Below are 6,384 nucleotides of genomic sequence, written 5' to 3'. Positions count from 1 at the left end.
CTCCCCTGAAGCCTCCAGAAGAAGCCAGCCCTGCCAACACCTTGACATGAGCCCAGCGAGGCCGATTTCAGCCTCTGACCTGCAGAACCACGAGAGGACACAATGTTTATTGCTCTGAGCCTCGGTGTGCTCACTTGTTACAGCAGCCACGGAGGCTCCCACGTGGCCATGTCTCTGCACTGCGGATGCTGCAGGCGGGGCTGGCAAAGACCTGGGCTCGAACTCTGGCTCCAGCATTCACTGGCTGTGGACGACAATGGCTCGGGTCACCTTTCTGCACCTCAGTTTACTGACAGTGAGGTGGGAAGAATGAGTACCGGGCCCCCTAGACTACAGGGGTGTCAGATAAGTGAACAGACCCCCCAGTCTCATGGGCTGCTGAGGGAAGGCAATGAGATCCCATTAGTGAGGGGGCCCAGGAAAGTAGGGGTAGAAGGGCCACACTGGCTTAGGGAGGAGCTGTTGCTAGCTGTTGCTAGCCCAAGCATTCGTTCTCCCTTCATCTGCAGGAACAGAATTGTCAGCAGGGAGTGGACCCTTGGGAATAAAAACTATATTTCCCAGCATCCTTTGCAGCCAGGTGTGGCATGTGACCACATTTCACCCGATAGGATATAAGAAGACAGCTGCACTGCATACCTGCCCTTCTGCCCACTCCTGTCTGGGATGTTCCTAGGGCTCCATGCTCACAGTGAGGTGCAGGCCACACCCTGTGGAGGACAGAGCTGCAGGCTGGATGGAGCCTGGGTCCCTGATGACCTGAAGCCACAGAGCCGTCAGGGAGCCATGGACTGCCGACCCCTGGACTTTTGCATACTGGAGAAATAAACGTCTCTGGCTGAAGTTACTGTTGATGTGGTTCCCTATCCAGAGGCGCTTAGGAACTAGAGGAGCAGCAGGCGCCTCAGGCCTCCAGTGGCAAGGGAAGGGGCAGAGCATCAGGAGGCCTGTAAGCACCCCCAGTCTCAGCCCCAGGGAGCCCCTCTGCCCTCAAGCATAGCTCCTGAGAAAGCACCACACACTGCAAGTCTGCCATAGCACCCACTGCTTGAACACTCGCAATGGTGGTCACCGACGCCACTGACAGTGGTAAGCATCTGGGGAAAGTGCGACAACACCACGAGTGCACTGGCCCACTGTACCAATGAAGAGATCAGGATTCAGAGAGGCTCCCTTCATCTCTGCCCACCGGCAGACTACAAGGTCAGAGCTGTCACCTCATGATGCCTTTGGCTCCAGTTGTGGCTTTGCGATCAATCCAAGGGCAACGTCAAGGGAAGGTAGTGAGTTCCCCACCCGACTACTTCCTAAACAGGGACGAGAGAGAGGAACCAGAGGGGAGAAGGGCTAATGTTCTTAAATGATCCTACCATTCAGTTTCCAACATTTCTATAAGCATCCATTATTTTTATAATGAGAAACATTCCCTCCCACCAATCCTCACCCACAGTGCTTTTCACAGTTCTGACTTTTTTGCTGCCTAATGACTGATTTGACCCACGCATAGGAGGGCTCAAATCACAGGCTTGTAAGGAACAATTTAATCAGCTTTTGATTCCAATTATCTCTCACGTCCATGGGCTTTTAAGATCTCCTCAAGCTCCATGAGGTTTGCCTCCTCCTTCCTTCCTTGTCCTTCAGGCCAGCCCAGGCCCACATCATGCCCACCCCTGCGGCTGCCCTGGCTGCAACAGGGAAGAAATGATCATGCCAACGGCAGGCACCTCAATCACACCTGGATTCCACAAGGTCCAGACAGCCATCTCGCTCCTTCAAATAGCCTCAGGGAAATGACTGTTAATTAACTTTGCATTTGCTCATTCCCCGTGCAACTCATTATCCCAACTAAACCACCTCTCGTGAAGTCTGGCTCTTTTTGCATAAAGTTATTTCAAATTATTTCAACTCGAACGTCTGTGGCCCCTTATGCTGCTATTTTTTCCTATCCAGAACATCACTTTCGGTTTGGAACCAGCAGGCAAGGGGGAAGGAGCGGTGGCTCTGCTGCCAAGCTATCAGTTAACCCTTTTCCAGGCAAGTCTCTTAACCTGGGAACCTCGGTTTCTTCTGCGCGATGGGTCCAGGGATGTTGATTATAGCAACCAAACAAACAGAAGCAGACCAAGAATAAGGCAGGCATGAGGGTGAGAATGGGAACCAAAGGTTTATGATAAATAAACTTGACTACCAAAGTCCAAAATAAAGATAAAATGAGGAGAAAAAAAGTAATGCCTGCCCCACAGGGTTATTATCTGGCTGAAGTGAATTAAACTGGGTTCTACACTCCAGGTCTCACAAGGTCTAAATCAAGATGGTGGCTGGAATGAGTTCTTACCTGGAGGGTCTGGAGGAGAATCCACTTCTGGGTGCATTCAGGTGGCCCTGAAAGTCCAGCTCCTGGTGACTGCAGACCTGGGGTCCTCATTCCATGGCTGGGGGCCACTCTCTGCTCCTATAAGTCAGCCACACACCTTCTCACATAACCCCTTCCTCCTTCAAACCAGCAATGTTCATTCCAGCCTTTCTCACACATTGAATTTGACCTTCTTTTCTGCTGACAGCTGGAAAAGCTCCCTGCTTTCATTAGGCTCATGAGGTCAAGCCCACCAGATAATCTCTGAACTCAAGGTCAGACGGCTTGGGACTTTTATTCCTTCATCAAAGTCCCTGCACAGCAGCACCTAGGCTAGTGTTTAACTGAAGAGCCAGGGGTACAAATCAATGGGCCCACCTTTAGAATTCTGTCTGCCACACCCATCATATTCGTTATCTTTCTAAATTTGCTTCTTTCAGAATTGAATAAAAGGATGAAAATCCATGCCCTCGCCAAAGGATCACAGCAGTGCAGCTCATGGCAGCAATCACCCTGCACTGGACACATGTGGGTTCTGGCTTCAGCCCTAACGCAGAATCTGGGGTCAGGAGAAATACACAAGAGTTCTGCCTTCCTTTCACCCACATGACCTTGTGCAAGTCTCCTAACCTGGCCGAGCCCAGTCCCCTCCTCGCTACAGTTGGGCTGATTCACAAGAGGACATCTTTGAAGCACCCAGCACACAGCCTGGTACCCCGGCAGTGCTCAGCTGCTATGAGCACCACGCCCACGGTCGACAGACTGTCAGACTATCTGCACGACCTTTTTTTCTTTTTAAAAACACCACTCAATCCTTGTTAGGGGCACCATGTGCTATACAGTCGGCTCTTCCGGCACTCCCAGTCCCTGGCTGGCCCACCCATGCCCATTGTTGGACATGTGCTCAGACGACTGATCCAAGAGTCTTCCATACAGGCAGCTTCACCTCAACGTGAAGATAACTTGCACTGTGGTGCAGTTCCAGACCTCAGGGAGCTACCTGACCAGGTAGGTTCCCAAGAGCAGACTGCCTTTGGAGCAGTTCCTGAAGTGGCCACGAGGTGGCAGGCCTTTCCCTGGCAGATAGAGAAATCCCACAGTTCGAGATATAGACACAGGGCATGGCCTGGCCTCAGCGAAGGTTCACAGTCCCCAAGGTGGCATCCCCACTGGGACGACCTGTGCTTATCTGTCTTGAGGAACAGCAGCTACAATTCTTCATCAGGCTCGGAGCTGCAAGACGCCCATCTGATTCCTTCTGAGCCCCAAAGGAAGGAAATGAACATGTTTCTCTTTTAAATCTCACAACAAATAATGTCTCAGTTTTACAGGTGAGCAGATCCAAGGTTGAAAGCAATGAAGTTACTTGGTCACAGCCAATAAGAAACATGAGATACTGTTTTGTTTTGTTTTTGTTTGTTTTTTGAGACAGAGTCTTGCCCTGTCACCCAGGCGGGAGTGCAGTGGTACGATCTCGGCTCACTGCAACCTCTGCCTCCCGGGTTCAAGCGATTCTCCTGCCTCAGCCTCCCGAGTAGCTGGGATTACAGGTGCCCGCCACCGTGCCCAGCTAATTTTTTTTTCTTTTTGTATTTTTTTAGTAGAGACGAGTTTTCACCATGTTGGCCTGGCTGGTCTCGAATTCCTGACCTCAGATAATCCACCCGCCTCAGCCTCCCAAAGTGCTGGGATTACAGGCATGAGCCACCGTGCCCGGCCGAGACACTGTTTTAAATTTTATTGCAGAAAGGCTCGGCGTGGTGGCTCACGCCTGTAATCCTAGCACTTTGGGAGGCTGAGGAAGCCGGACTGCTTGAACTTAGCAGTTCGAGACCAGCCTGGGTAACATGGTGAATCCCCGTCTCTACTAAAAAGACAAAAAATTAGCCAAGCATGGTGGCATACACCTGTAGTACCAGCTACTAGGGAGGCTGAGGCATGAGAATCGCTTGAACCAGGAGGCAGAGTTTGCAGTGAGCCGAGATCGCACCACTGCACTCCAGCCTGGGCAACAGAATGAGACTCTGTCTCAAAATATATATATATAATAAAATAAAAAAAAATTTTTTTTTTTGAGACGGAGTCTCGCTCTGTCACCCAGGCTGGAGTGCGGTGGCGCGATCTCGGCTCACTGCAACCTCCGCCTCCCGGGTTCACGCCATTCTCCTGCCTCGGCCTCTCCGAGTAGCTGGGACTACAGGCGCCCGCCACCGCGCCCGGCTAATTTTTTGTATTTTTAGTAGAGATGGGGTTTCACCGTGGTCTCGATCTCCTTACCTCGTGATCCGCCCGCCTCGGCCTCCCAAAGTGCTGGGATTACAAGCGTGAGCCACCGCGCCCGGCCAATAAAATAAATTTTATCGCAGAAAACTACAAACATATGCAAAAGAAAATCATCACAACTCCTATGGCATTCATCACCCAGCTTCAACCGTTATTAACATTTGCCACTTGTGTTTCACCTGTCCTTGAATTTTTTTTCATGGAGAATTTACAAAGCGAATACCAGACATAGGGGCAATTTACTATAAAAACTTCCGTTTGCATCTCTAAAGGTTAGGACATTTTACCCACCAGGCGTTACTGCTCCCTACCAAAAGTATTGATAACTCCCAGTTTTCATCTAATAGCCAGTTTTATATTCCAATTTCCCCCATCTATCTCTCAAATGCCCTGTTTAAGCTAGTTTGTTCTATCATGATCCAAATAAGTTCCACACATTCAATTCAATGACGTCTTTTAAGCTCATTTATTCTCTAATAGTTCAGTTCCACTTTCTTTTTTTTCCTCCAGGCTCGAATTAATTATCATCATAATTATACTATTATCTTAATTATTGGTATTAATTGGCACAGTCATTTGTCCTGTACAACATCCCACATTTGGGGTTTAGCTGTTTGCGTCTTTCTGCAAGGGGCATATTACCTGGCAAACAGTAGGTGTTAATCAGCATGGGCTGAATGGTTTCAATGGCAGAAAAGCAAAAGAATAAAGGTTTGATCCTTTACTCAAGTGGTCCTACATTCACTAATGTAACAAGCAGGCAAAACTCCAGAAGCCACCCGCTCGCGCCCTGGGATCCTGCTGAAGGCACAGGATCGAGCCCTGGGATCCCGGGGAGGGCAGGGACTCTAAGTCTGGGATCCTGCGGAGGGCACGGGCTCCAGCCCTCAGATCTTGGCCGTCAGAACTGCACTCCAGGCCACGCGGTGCTGAAGCCGGAGCCAGGCCCTATCTCCTGCGGGAACCCCGCTTGGGGGCCGGCACCGGGGCCCTAAGAACATGCGGCCCCTGCTCTTCCAGCGTCTCTGCTCTTGGGGGTATGCGCTACAGCAGCACGGACCTCGGTCAGGTTATGAGAAAGTGTGCATTTATGAGCTTTAGTTGTGCCCCAATGTTTTCTATACGCTGTTCTTAGTCTGTTTTTCGTGTTCTGAGAAAATTGAAGATAACAGAAAGGTACAAAACACACGCCCATATTCCCATCATCCAGCATCAAAACCGCCAACATTTCGTCCCATTTGTTTCCTGGGTTTTGTTTCCTGTTTCACCAGAACTCACTGCTTGAGACGGAGACCCCAGTGCCTTCTCCTCTCCGCCTCGGGCTCCTGGAGAAGCAGCTTCGGGGTGGGGGCGCCTTCCCAAGCGGTTGCCTCCGCGGTTACTTCTCAAGCAACTGTGCCGCCGTTTGGGTGGCGCTCGCGCCGAGACTTCATTTTCATTTAGCAAACATGGAGTGCTCCGCGCCGCTCTGGAGCCGGGGTGTGAGGGTGAACAGGGCTCCCCACGCTCGTTCCCAGAGCAAAGGAAGGCCCGGGGTGTCAGCGCAAGGGAGAGTGCCGGCCAGGAAACGAGAAGCTGCCGCTGCGCTCTTACCCAAAACCCGGCTCTGAAGTCTCTCCCGGCCCGCAACGGGCGCGCCCCACCCCGGCGCTGGACCCGCCCCCTCACGCTGCCTCCTCATTGGCTCCTCCCGGCATCTCCACGCCCACAGGAGGTTCCTCCCAATGCTCACTTCACCTTTCACCTCT

Source organism: Hylobates moloch, unplaced genomic scaffold, assembly GCF_009828535.3.
Source record: "Hylobates moloch isolate HMO894 unplaced genomic scaffold, HMol_V3 SCAFFOLD_17, whole genome shotgun sequence".
NCBI lineage: Eukaryota > Metazoa > Chordata > Mammalia > Primates > Hylobatidae > Hylobates > Hylobates moloch.
This window is presented reverse-complemented; position numbering follows the sequence as displayed.